This window comes from Xyrauchen texanus, chromosome 27, assembly GCF_025860055.1.
Source record: "Xyrauchen texanus isolate HMW12.3.18 chromosome 27, RBS_HiC_50CHRs, whole genome shotgun sequence".
Classification (NCBI taxonomy): Eukaryota; Metazoa; Chordata; class Actinopteri; order Cypriniformes; family Catostomidae; genus Xyrauchen; species Xyrauchen texanus.
Genome location: NC_068302.1, coordinates 3,251,699 through 3,264,884, shown reverse-complemented (window position 1 = coordinate 3,264,884; position 13,186 = coordinate 3,251,699). Strand labels below are relative to the sequence as shown.

The following is a 13,186-nucleotide window of genomic DNA, read 5'->3' as shown; positions in this document are numbered from 1 at the left end:
GCCTTCTCCAGATCCACAAAACACATGTAGACCGGATGGGCATACTCCCAGGCCCCCTCCAGGATCCTTGCGAGAGTAAAGATCTGGTCCGTCGTTCCACGGCCAGGACGAAAACCGCATTGTTCCTCTTCAATCTGAGGTTCGACAATCGGCCGAACCCTCCTCTCCAGCACCTTGGAGTAAACTTTACCAGGGAGGCTGAGAAGTGTGATACCCCTGTAGTTGGCACACACTCTCTGCTCCCCCTTTTTGAAGAGGGGAACCACCACCCCGTTCTGCCACTCCTTAGGCACTGTCCCAGATTTCCACGCAGTGTTGAAGAGGCGTGTCATCCATGACACCCCCTCCACATCCAGAGCTTTCAGCATTTCTGGTCGGATCTCATCAATCCCCGGGGCTTTGCCACTGCGGAGTTGTTTGACTACCTCAGTGACCTCCCCCAGGGAAATAGAATCTGATCCCCCATCATCCTCCGGCTCTGCCTCTACCATAGAGGGCGTGTTGGGATTTAGGAGTTCTTCAAAGTGTTCCTTCCACCGCCCAATAACCTCCTCAGTTGAGGTCAAAAGCGTCCCATCTTTGCTGTATACAGCTTGAATGGTTCCCGTTTCCCCTCCTAAGGTGGCGGACGGTTTTCCAGAAGCACTTTGGTGCGGACCGAAAGTCCTTCTCCATGGCTTCTCCGAACTTTTCCCACACCCACTGCTTTGCCTCCCTCACGGCCGAGGCCGCAGCCCTTCGGGCCTGTCGGTACCTTGCAACTGCCTCCGGAGACCTCCGGGACAACAAATCCCGGAAGGCCTCTTTCTTCAGTCAGACGGCTTCCCTGACCACCAGTGTCCACCACGGTGTTCGAGGGTTACCACCCCTTGCGGCACCTAAAACCTTGAGGCCGCAGCTCTCCACCGCGGCTTCGGCAATGGAAGCTTTGAACATTGCCCACTCCAGTTCAATGTCCCCAACCTCCGCAGGGATGCCTGAAAAGCTCCGCCGGAGGTGTGAGTTGAAGATCTCGCGGACAGGGACCTCCTCCAAACGTTCCCAGTTCACCCGCACTACTCGCTTGGGCTTCCCAGGTCTGTCCAGAGTCTTTCCCCACCCCTGACCCAACTCACCACCAGATGGTGATCGGTTGACAGCTCTGCCCCTCTCTTTACCCGAGTGTCCAAAACATATGGCCTCAGATCCGACGACACGATTACAAAATCGATCATCGACCTTCGGCCTAGGGTGCTCTGGTACCACGTACACTTATGAGCATCCTTATGTTCGAACATGGTGTTTGTTATAGATAATCCATGACTAGCACAGAAATCCAATAACAAACATCCACTTGAGTTCAGATCAGGGAGGCCGTTCCTCCCAATCGCGCCTTTCCAGGTGTCCCTGTCATTTCCCACGTGTGCGTTGAAGTCACCCAGCATCACTATGGAGTCCCCTACTGGGGCCCTATTCAGGACTCCATTCAGGGTCTCCAAGAAGGCCGAATACTCTGAACTGCTGTTCGGTGCATATGCACAGACAACAGTCAGAGTTTTCCCCCCCACAACCCGTAGGCGTAGGGAGGCGACCCTCTCGTCCACCGGGGTAAACTCCAACGTAGTGGCACTCAGCCGGGGACTCGTGAGTATCCCCACACCCGACCGTCGCCTCACACCCTGGGAAACTCCAGAGAAGAATAGAGTCCATCCCCTATCCAGGAGTACGGATCCAGAGCCAAAACTCTGCGTCGATGTAAGCCCCACCAGATCCAACTGGTAACGCTCCACCTCCCTCACTAGTTCCGGCTCCTTCCCCCCCCAGTGAGGTGACATTCCACGTCCCCAGAGCAAGCCTTTGCTGCCCGGGTCTGGTCCGTCGAGGCCCACGGCCTTCACTGCCGCCCATATGGCAAAAACTATAGAGCATTATATCAAAAAAATTTTATATTGTCATCGGTTGTACCATCAATAAATATTGATACCGTTTTATTGCCCAGCCCTACTTTGTAAGACATCATAGATATCCGATTACATTGTCCTATTGCCCAGCCCTAGAACATAATCCTATGTCTTAACCTCCTGAGGCCACCGGAGAAGGCAGTTCCTGAGAAGAGAGAGAGAAAGCAGCTGCCTGTAGTTCTATCTCAAACTGCCGTCTCCGGTCACCTTTATCCCTTTTTATGATTGGGGTCCGGGCGTGCGTCCTTCCAGCCCAGCCCCACACAAGTTTTCCAAAATCTCTAAATGCAACTGTAGAACAGCATGTTGGCTTTTTCAATTTTAAAATGTATACATAAAAGTTTCATGACATTTATGATTCTCCAATTTCCAATTTTGATACCACAGCAAAAATAGGTATATTAGTATCAACTTTTCATCCCCAATATATTTAACAATTATTTTACTCAGGTGGCCAAAGTGTCTGTCCAATAGTAAAAGGCTTTGCTCAGCAAGAACAAAAATTGGAAGGAACAAAGTCCAAATGGAATGAGGACAAAGATGAATGATGAAAAAAATATTTTTACATGATCCAGAACAGCTGATGCTCCTGTAAATTTATCTTGAACTCTGGTCATTGTGTGTGTGCTTAAAAATGAGGTGTGTTAAATGGGGGCTGGAATGAAGCACTGCATGATGACAGCTCTGCAGCATCCTGCAGTACACAGTATGCAACAATGAATGTTTGAAAATGTAGTATGCTGACTGACGATGTCATATGACCTACTTCCTGCTGCATTCCAAAAATGCAATTCCTGGATGCAAAAAATATTAAGCCACACTAGCAGACTCACGATTTTGACTGAAGGTGTCACACTTGCTGACCATTTTGCTGAGATTTCGCTCCATTCATTCGGAGATGTGACACACTTGCCGATTAAAAATACCAAAAAAATACCAACTCACCGCAACTCTCTCTCTGATTCCCCATCACATGGAGCTTGCCAAAATAAAAAAGCGGTAATGATTCTGAAAAAACAGCAAGGAGACTGCCAGAACATTTTGTTAATTTATAGAGAGAAATGCACATTAAATATGCAGTAAGAGAGGTACTAATTTAGCTTCCCACAAACACTTGGATTAGCCAAATAGCGCATATTTATCTAGGTTAACGTTAGAGCAAGCGCCCAAGCTAAGTGGCTAACGTGAGGCTAATTACATGTTTCAAATGATAAGTGATGTTTGAGGTCGATGAATGATTTGCCTGCCGATTTTGCATGTCACCTTCTTGGCGTCATCCATTACCCTATCGAAATGATCCCACTTTGTATTTCCTGCCTGACATAATTAATTATCTCAAGGACCAGCCATGTAAACAATCATGTCAATCAGTCACTGACAGCGTGACTTCGCCACTTCCTGTGGAGTGTGCTACCAACCAACCAATTAACCAAGACTCTTCTCATCAACTAACCTTTGGTCGACTATTAGGGGGCAGCCCTAGAGATGTTTTGACTAAATATTGTCATAAACCGAATGGATTAAATTATTATGTGGGCTGGAATGAAGAGTGAGATTGTAAAGCAAATTTATGAAATTTTTTATAAAAGAAATAAAGACAAACGATTATCAGTCACTTGAAAAGTTGATAGCAATTACACACCTGATAACCTCAATGTAAGTGAACAGAACCGCTCATAACACACTAACTTATTATTATACAGTTATTATAGAATTGATTTACCTCTGAACAAATGAAGGTGATGTTATCCATGTTCATTTGGCCTAAAACTAATTAACAGTATCTGAAATGAATACTGCAAATTGTGTAAAAGGTTGCAAAATAAATTATAATCTGAAGCAAAAGGTTGCAGAAAGAACATGCATATACAGCGGGTGAAATAAGTATTGAACACGTACATTTTTTTCAGTAAATATATTTCCAAAGGTGCTATTGACATGAAATTTTCACCAGATGTTGGTAACAACCCAAGTAATCCATACATACAAAGAAACCAAAACAAATGAGCTCAGCAAATTAAGTTATGTGTAATAATGTGAAATGACACAGGGAAAAAGTATTGAGCACATGAAGAAAGGGAGGTGCAAAAAGGCATGTAAAGCCAAGACAACAGCTGAAAACTATCAGTAATTAAAAAGCAATCCAACCCCTTGTCAGTGCAAATTAATATCAGCTGGTTTAGTCTCAACGGATGGCCAACAAAAAGGTCTCATTGCCAAGGTGTCACACGAGACACATCTCATGATGGGTAAAAGCAAAGAGCCGTCTCAAGACCGTCGCAACCTAATTGTTGCAAAACATAACGATGGCATTGGTTATAGGTGCATTTCTAAGCTTCTGAATGTTCCAATGAGCACTGTTGGGGCCATAATATGGAAGTGGAAAGACAATCATTTCCTCATAAATTTGCCTCGACCGGGTGCTCCTCGCAAGATGTCTGACAGAGGACTGAAAAGAATAATCAGAAGAGTTGTCCAAGAGCCAAGGACCACTTGTGGAGAACTTCAAAAAGACCTGAAATTAGCAGGTACTGTTGTCTCAAAGAAAACAGTAAGTAATGCACTCCACCGCCATGGCCTGTATGCACGCTCACCACGCAAGACTCCATTGCTGAAAAAAAGCATGTTGAAGCTCGTTTAAAGTTTGCTGCACAACATTTGGAAAAGCCAGTGAAATACTGGGAGAATATAGTGTGGTCAGATGAGAGCAAAATTGAACTGTTTGGATGCCATAATACACACCATGTTTGGAGGAGAAATGGCACTGCACATCACTCTAAAAACACCATACCATCAGTGAAGTTTGGAGTTGGGAACATCATGGTGTGGGGCTGCTTTTCAGCTAATGGTACTGGCAAACTTCACATAATTGAAGGAAGGATAAATGATCAAATTTACAGAGACATTCCTGACAAAAATCTGCTGCCATCTACCAGGATGATGAAGATGAAACGAAAGTGGACATTTCAGCAAGACGATGATCCCAAACACACAGCCAAGGAAACTCTCAATTGGTTTCAAAGAAAGAAAATAAAGCTGCTAGAATGGCCCAGCGAATCACCTGACTTAATTCCCATTGAAAATCTATGGAAAGAACTGAAGAGAACTTCCATAGAAGAGGCCCATGGAACCTTCAAGATTTGAAGGCTGTTTGTGTGGAAGAATGGGCCAAATTCAAACCAGAGCAATGCATGCGACTAGTTTCTCCATACAGGAGGCGTCTTGAAGCTGTCATTACCAACAAAGGCTTTTGTACAAAGTATTAAATAAATATCAGTAAGCGTGTTCAATACTTTTTCCCTGTGTCATTTCACATTATTACACAAAACTTAATTTGCTGAGCTCATTTGTTTCGGTTTCTTTACATATGGATTACTTGGGTTGTTACCAACATCTGGTGAAAATTTCATGTCAATAGCACCTTTGGAAATATATTTACTGAAAAACATTTTGACGTGTTCAATACTTATTTCACCCGCTGTAAGTCTAGAAAAACGGTAGACAGGAAACATGCTCACAAGAGTTTCCTGCAACAGGATTTCTGCTGCATGTTGCAGTACTCGATGGCCAAGGTAGTCAAAAATGCTTCCAGTTTTGACAGTGGTGTAACTGTAATGCTAAACCAACTCAAATGCAATGATCATCTGGCATGGCACTCTATCTTGAGACCCCAACATTAAAGTCAACATGAACAGAGTTTGCAACCCATTTTACTGACATTGACATGTGATCTGGACATTGATTTGCCTTGTCAGAGTCAGCCTTGTATTGCTCTGTCACATTTAATGAGACTCTTAATTCACTTGCTTTGAAGCAGTTTAGATGAACATAAGCTGCCTGGTTTGATTTCGCTACCATCAGTTACGAAACGTCACTAGAAATTCTGATAAATCAAAACACAAAATGCCATGATGAAAGATACAGTTACAGTGGCATAAAACATCACGCAGCAGCACCGAATTTCATAAAAGACTGATCAAAGAACAAATGTTTATGACGTGAGGGCACGTTAACTCTTTCTGACGGGACAGCTGAAAAAAAAAAAAGGAAAAAAGAAATTTAATCAGCACTATCACTGACCAAAGCCATAATCCTAAAAGCCGCCATATACAGACGGAAAGAATATAATCCTATTCAGAGCTGCAACTAAAAACATCAAGTGGGATAAAAAGATCATAAAAATGCATTACAACAACAACAGCAAAAATATCCATGAGGGTCACATACTTCCAGTAGAATCTATGACAGACTGTTGAAAACAATGCAGGACATGCTTTACGTCACTTTTAAATTCTGAAGTAGCTACTTTATATATTTTTTTTATATTTGAACATTTTGACCATATTTATGCCAAATATACTATGATGTAAAACAGGAACCTTATGCCATATTTGACATACTTCCTGTTAACCAGCAAGACTATGGCTAGTACGTTGAAAATCCTTTATGGATATGAACACAGGCTGATGGTTTTAGAGGATTTTGGACCTCTTTGAAGAGATGACTTTCCACTGATGCTGAGGTTGTGTTACATAAGATTATATACACCATACAGCGCAGCACACCTTACAGCACACTCATATGCCCGCCCTTCCTCGACATATGACTGATGATGAGCCACAAACCAGAAAGAAAACTCTCCTCTATGTAACAGTAAACCTTACAGTACATGATTCATCTTGCATTGTGTCTTGTACTGTATATTGATACTGGAATGGAGCTAGTATTTCAAAGGATGTGTAATGTGTGCTCAGATTTGTAAATTACATCTGTAAGTATGCGGAATGTGTGCAGATCAAATGGACCGTAATACGTATACAAGTAATAATGCATGTCATGTATGTTATGTGATCAGATCATAATATTTAGATATGTAATTCATCTACAGTATGTATGCGTTAATGGTTGCATAGAAAAGTCGACTATGACTCATGCAGTCGACACTGTGAGTCTGACCCCAATTAGTCACTTTCCACATAATTTCCTAAAGGTCTCTGTGGGAAATACAGCGAGTGGTGGATTTCCAAAAGCTCTACCTGATTTGTTAGAATTAGGTTTATGGTTGGGTTATAGTTTCTCTGACCAATCAGGCAGCACTTTCCTGATGAATATTACAGAATCATCAAATCAGTTATCGCTTTACTCATGAATATAAAATTATTCTTCCCCTGCCATCCAAAATTTAAAGGGGTCATGCAATGGAGAATCAATGCAATGTCAAGTTACAACTCTGAAAGGGAGAAGCAATTCTCTTTCATTCAGCTGCTGCCTGTGTTGCTTTGAGCACAAACATGTCATGGACTTGTTCTTTCACCCATCTGCGCTATTTTTAATTGTTGGTGTATCTAAACATAGGACGTCTTTGGCGATGAACGCCTTGACCGTTTTGGTGTGCTTCCAATGATGTGCACCTCAGTGTGCCTTCAGTAAGTGTGTACATACTTTCACCATGCTTTGGACAATGGTGTGTTAATTGTTTTGGCTTTCAGCATTGATTGTGAACCGTCATAATACAATTCAAGCTTTGCAAAGGAACTATTATTGAAGGATGGGGCATTTAAAAACACTTGGACTGTTTGATAGTTTATGGTGCGGAGTGTTAACAGTTGTGCTTGTGATTAACATTTTAATATATTAAGATGCAATGTGTTGGATGTGCTTTGTGTAAACCCTGCTATTTTCTTTATGTCAAGGTTCGTTCTCTTCAGATTGAGTTTGCTGAATTTGAGGGGCAGCATGATGCTAGCCAATCATAACAGTTGCCATTTACGCTGAAGATTTAGGCAGGCGCTTATGCCAAAAGCGAGCATTTTAGACAGAGGGCTAGAGACAGGGAGGAATTGTGACTGTTTTGGTGAAAAAAATTACCCCTTTAAAAAACTTGCCAGTGTGTGTTGAGTAAAAGTGCTAGTGTTATGCATAACATTAAGACTGTCTATACTGTCATCCACTACTAGAGAGCGCACTGCCACTTGCGAGTTGCATGTCACTTGTTGTCTGCAACACAGAAGAAAAAACACAGAGACGTGCATCCTTCACATTCCTATCCACAATATTCTCTGTGAGTCCACTGTATTTTGCTAGCTGGGCAGAAATTCCTGTTGGCTAGTGGAAGTGCGATTGGTTGGCGTGTAGCCGGTCTCTGCTTGCTTGCGTGTCATGCGGTTAGATTCTTGCTTTTTAATTGTTGTAAGATATCTTTAAAATTCCCCGGACAATGTGTGCAGAGTGGTTATCCTAATAATCAAGCAAAACTAAGTTTTATTTAAAACAGCATTGGTATGATCAGAAACCACTTGCAAGCGTTCTAGTCCCAGATGCTGCTCTTCCATCGTCTGCCTACAGAAGGATTGACTTAGGAACATCTGTTTGAAAAAGCTTGGAATAATTTGTGTGTGCTCTTTTCACTTTATTGGCAAAAAATCAACAGCGGGAATTAATTATATTATCCACCGTTACGGTCCAGCTACGATAGATGTCCAGAAACGGAATGCAATGAACATAAACGATAGCATTATTGTGCTAACAGGTGTATGTATACCATGTATACTATTATGATGATAGTGAAACTTTGTAGTATGGCACTTTTTGTACCACTATCTCCCTAAGATGATTCGCTGATGTTCTTCCTCTTTTGTAAGTCGCTTTGGATAAAAGCGTATGCCAAATGAATAAATGTAAATGTATGTACATGTGCTGAAAGTTCATTAGCATTTTTTTTAGTTTATTTCTATTCAGAGTTGGCCTTTGTGAATGTTTTGAAATGGCATTATTACAGAGTATAAAAAGGTAAAAAAGTCTGCGAGTAGTGACAATATTTTGACAACTGTTTTCATGCTGTGATGCTGGATGGATCAATTCTACAGTGGAAGACAATAATTATTAAATGAGACGTACAGTAGTGAGATGTTTTATCAAGTTTGAAATTAATTGTATTGGGATTTTCCTCTTTCCTGCATTTTTCCTGCCAGCAATTCACTTTCTATTGAGTGTCTTTGCTGAATGTTCATGTCTTCCCTTTAAGCGAAAGGGTGATTTGGAAAAGTGTGGCTATTATTTTAGTATCAAATACATTTATTTGTACAGTGCTTTTAATAATACATACTGTTTTATAGTTGCTTTACAAAGAACATTGAACTTTTGAGTACAATGTTTATAATATATATCCAAATAAATGCTTATTTTTATTGCATGTACTTATTTTTGTATGGTACAGTTTATTGTGGGGCTGATAATAAATTGTTATTTCCTACACAAGAACAATAAATTCTATCCATCAACAGGATCAGTTGTTCGTCAACACTAAAACATTTAATGTAGGTTATAGCATTTAGATCCGGAGATTGAGTATGTTAACTAACAATTATAAAGCTAGATTGAGCTTACTACATATTCATCTCCCGTAAAATATTTGTATTTTATCCAAAAAATGGGAGCATGACAGTATCATCGCCAGATTCCTGCTGTGCCATCACAGCTGTGAGACCTTATTCACAGCTGTGCCATCTATAATTTTTTATGGGAATGACAACGAGGCTGTGCGGGATAGACTTACAGTCTCTTCAATGGGCTGTACTGCAGTTTAAAGTGTTTTGGACAATTCCACAGACAAAGCATTGATAAAATATCTGTCCCAGAACATTCAGTATACAAAGAACTCTGGACATGAGTTGTGGGAAATCAGATGTGATCTAGGAGCTTTAGAAAGTTTTATACTGTTTGTGCCATTGAAGAGATGGTAAGTCTATCCCTCACAGCTCGTTTCTATTCCCATTACAAACCAAATGATGGCGCTAGCATGAATAAGGTCTATACACAAGCATCCTTCTGTCTAGACCTCCCTTGTATCTGCAGCAAGTACAAAATCTTGGTACAACAAACTCAGGTTCTGACTAGACTCAATATATGCTTTAAAATAAACATAATTATCAACAATTCTCAAAACATGTCCAACTTTTATAGCTGTGAAGGCGCTAATAGGCTACATAGCTTTTCAGGTTAGTCTGCTCAGGTTCTTCCATGGATGGATGAAGACTCAACAAAATAACTAAAATACTTCTATATTTGTGATACTTGGCCATCATCCTGAAACCCATAATCATTAACAGACAGGTGGGGAAGAACAATATCACCTCGCAATAATTCTGTGATCATATGTTCTAAAGTTCCCATCATTTTTAATGCTGTGTTAGTACATAACAATTGTTTACGCTTAACCGGAAGTTCTGCCCACATCGCCCGCAAAGCATCATGGGAATATTTTGGATATATGACATTTAGCTACCTTGCTATTGTTTATATTACCTACACATAGGCTAAATCGCTAAAAAAAAAAAATAAAAAATAAATAAATAAAAAAACATTGATCCAACCTTTCTATTGTATAGTAAAATATTAAATTGGTATGGGAGTGGAATTTCTGCCACACTTGTGTTGTTAAAGGTTTCGGAGAATGACGTCACGACTAGTGGACTCATCTAGTTGACTATAAAAACAGTAGTCCTGCAACCCCTAATATGCATGTCAGTATTATTAAAGACATTCCAAAGCATTTATACATGTGTTTTATATTAATAGCATGTATTCAAATAATGTTTGAGAGCATGTGTTCAGTCTCGGATGTGATGTGTGACGTGTTAAGAGAAGAAATAAATGATAATTGACAGAGCATGTAATGTTTTCAGATTGTATATGAGAGCATATGTAATGTGTTGTGTGTGTTGAGGCAGGGCTGTCTTCATCAGTCGCCATCTTGTTGGCTGCAGCAGCTGTAGGCCGTGAACGCGCGCGCACACACACATTCATTCAGCACACGAACACACTTCAAACGCACGCATGCATTTGTCACTACAGCATCATGAGCTGAGAAAGCTTTTTAAAACACACCGGCATTACTACATCGATCGATCGCACGAGCACACAAATCTAATATCTCATCTGTACAATGATCAAACACAACGAGGTTGATCTATAATCGCGCTGCTCTTCCTCATTCACGTTTCCTCCACGAATCACACACGACAAAACACACGTTAAAGAGATCGAGCGAATCCCATTAATTCGCGTTAAGGTCATTAAAAGCACAGGCTCAGTGAAAAGCCAATCAAACGTACACCAACAATCCCGACATAAACACACTTCATATATACTGTACACATATAACCATCGCTGTAACCAATAAGCTCATATCAGTGACTTAAATAAGCAAACCATTGCGAAAACACTAAACGGACAAGCTCACTGACATACTCCAGGTGTGCACTATTAAGGCTTTATTAAGGTGACACATGACAATATACATATGCTCAAACTGTACGAGTCCATGATGAAGTGGGGGAGGTATTGGCTTTATCCTCCATCTTCTCTGTCCATTTTAGCATCTGCATTTGCAGCTAGATACACACCAATACATGCCCATCAAATGCATTTTATACTGTTATTTATATCAGTGTAACAGGCAAAATGGTGAACATTGAGGAATGTCAGGTTTAGCAGATATGAATGCTGATCATTCCATATACATGAATTTTAGCTTGTAGATGTCATCGTTAATAACAGTGCGAATAGCCTGGCAATAGCAATTAAAAATAAGACGACTGCAGCTTGAACATGAGTGCAGCTAGTGAGCTAACAGCCCATCTCTGGCACATGACCGTGATTTGAGGAAGTTAACACATACTAAACCAGTTATGTGGCCTGGTCATGATTCATAAACTACAATTGCAGCAACTGTACTAAAAAAAAAATCACAATTTCAGACGCGAAAATGCTATTTTGTGTGTGTTTGGAAAGCCCAGCAGCGGCCCAAACCCCACCGGACCCCAGAAGAGTGAAGTCAATGAGGTATTTATTGAAAAGATAAGTACTGACCTGTGTTCAGTCGGGGCAGTTTGTTGTGTAGCTATCATTGACTGTAAACAGCGAGCAGAGATCCACAGCTGCCCGACCTGCAGACAGTCAGTCAGTCAGTCAGCCAGCGAGGAGCGGCACTCCCCGAACCCGCAGCCGCGACAGCTGTAACAGCGCTGATTCTGATGCAAAAAAAACCGCTTCGGTCAAATGTGTTGTGATGAATGCGACCAGCACCACGCTCGCTCCAGATTCAGCCGTTCTGTATGTCCCACACGCGTCGTTCTCTGGTGCTGGAGTGTTTCTAGTACGCGCAGTATGTCAGACGCTCGCTCCGGCCATCAGACAGCAGAGATGGGCGCGGCCGGTGACCCTGCTCTCACGGCTTGGAAACCCCACGCTGCGCCTGCGTCACCACGCAACCGATTCGTTTGTTTCGGCGCGAAATCACGTTCACACTAAACTGCAGGAATCATCATTAGCTAAATATATGTCCCCTTGTTTTGACAGAGTTGTTCAGTCTTCTCTTATTGTATCCTACATTATGGACATAGTATTTCAGAGGTAACTGTGCAACAGAACCAACTGAACTAATAAAAGACCATCTGAAGCTGGAGTCACACTAGGCTTTGAGCATGCAATAAAGCTGTTCAGGTTGTAGTCCAAAAATTCGCAATGGAATTAGTATTTCAATCTATGGGTTCCTTCAGAATTTCCTAGGGGTTTTTATAATGGTATTTTTGAGTAAAATAAGTTCTGTGGTAAACATTACTTAATGTTTTGTTCGACAACATTCCCCAAACATGAATTTTGAAGCTGCCATGTTGCTAGCAAGTTGCTACAATAGTGTAATGTGCCCTTCAAGTGGAGTCAAAAATATCATAATTATGAGTTCAGAGCACATGAATGATCCAACAAAGTCATATTTAAATGTTGGAAAATAAATTTCTAGATGTTACCGGAGTTCCCGACCTTAACACAAATAGAGAGTTCTGTCAAACTTGCTACAAACTTGCCCCAAATTCGTTATATATTACAGTCAGGGCTCCAATTGAGGGGGGATGCACTGTTGCAAGAAATACCAAACACCCCCCTTGTAAAACCACCATCTCCCCTTACATCCCCTTCAGATCAATTGTGTCATGCATTACTTAGAGCTAATCGTGCAAGTATAATATTTAATTTGAATACTTAATATTTAATATGATAAATAACAGTCTTTAAATAAAGGGCAATAAGCCCGTTAGAATTAGATTTCGACATGTGTGAGGTTGCCAAATTTCTATAGATGAAATCCCCCAATCAGATATGGTGTCAGGGTGATGCTTTAGTCCAGCAATCTGGCAAACTTGAGTGCGCAAGCTCCACATGCCAAAAAAAGACACCGGTTTTCTGAA

The 13,186-nt window shown here is 41.2% G+C and overlaps 1 protein-coding gene across 1 annotated transcript in view; it reads right to left on the bottom strand.

Moving 5' to 3' along the window:
- Window positions 1-12,150, bottom strand: part of gnb1a (guanine nucleotide binding protein (G protein), beta polypeptide 1a) — a 71,740-nt gene extending 59,590 nt beyond the window's left edge. Inside the window, exon 1 of the mRNA XM_052094098.1 lies at window positions 11,811-12,150. The gene's annotated coding sequence lies outside the window, so the exon portion shown is untranslated. The remainder of the gene's footprint in view (window positions 1-11,810) is intronic.
- Window positions 12,151-13,186: the final 1,036 nt, after the last annotated feature.